We start from the raw sequence: 796 nt of genomic DNA on the forward strand, positions 1-796 counted from the left end.
ACATCCTTCATCTAGCTATCTGTTTATTCAAACCATTTCACTTCATTCAAATCTTAAATGAGATGCAGATTACTACAAAAGTTCATGGATTATACTTACTTCATTAGAAATAGTTTCCACAGATCTAGTCTAGTCACCTCCAAGGAAAGAAGGGCAACGGCACAGGTGCCGTTCCTACAGACAATTATCTAGCTGGAGCCAGTACCTTACCTGCTAGAAAGGGCAACCTCTGCGTCAAGATCTGAGGGACAATTTCGCAGTGGCAGATGCAAAACAGTCTTGCTTGGCCTTTTACTCGTATCTAACAGGCAGCATTTAGTTGTCCCCCCCAGCTATCTTTTGAAATGTAGATTATAAGAAACAAATCCCAATGTGGGCTCTAGAGATAAGAGGAGCACTAGTCTGAAGGTGAGGCTGTGTTGAACAGCCTCAATAATTACGAAATATTGTCACACAGAAGAAAACAGTAATGTATGTCAACTGAGGAAATGCTTCCAGCACTTACGCTACCAGAAGCCATGCCTAGTTAGACAACATTTGCCTCCACTTGGCAACTGCAAGACACTTGATAACACATTTGCTCCTCAGGTTGAAGAAAATTACAATTCTGATTCCAGCTCTGAAATTCTAATTTACGTTTTTGACCTTCTCCAGTAAGTCTCCACTCCCTTCCCCCATTCCAGGAGGCTGGACTTCAGGTATTTTTTTCTTATATGCCTCAATGCAGAGACTGAGTGACTGATTCCCATAAGAAAAGCTAAACAATTAAGTAAAATACTTGCCAAAATAATTTTAT

The sequence above is a fragment of the Pelecanus crispus genome, chromosome 18 (assembly GCF_030463565.1).
Source record: "Pelecanus crispus isolate bPelCri1 chromosome 18, bPelCri1.pri, whole genome shotgun sequence".
Taxonomy (NCBI): Eukaryota; Metazoa; Chordata; class Aves; order Pelecaniformes; family Pelecanidae; genus Pelecanus; species Pelecanus crispus.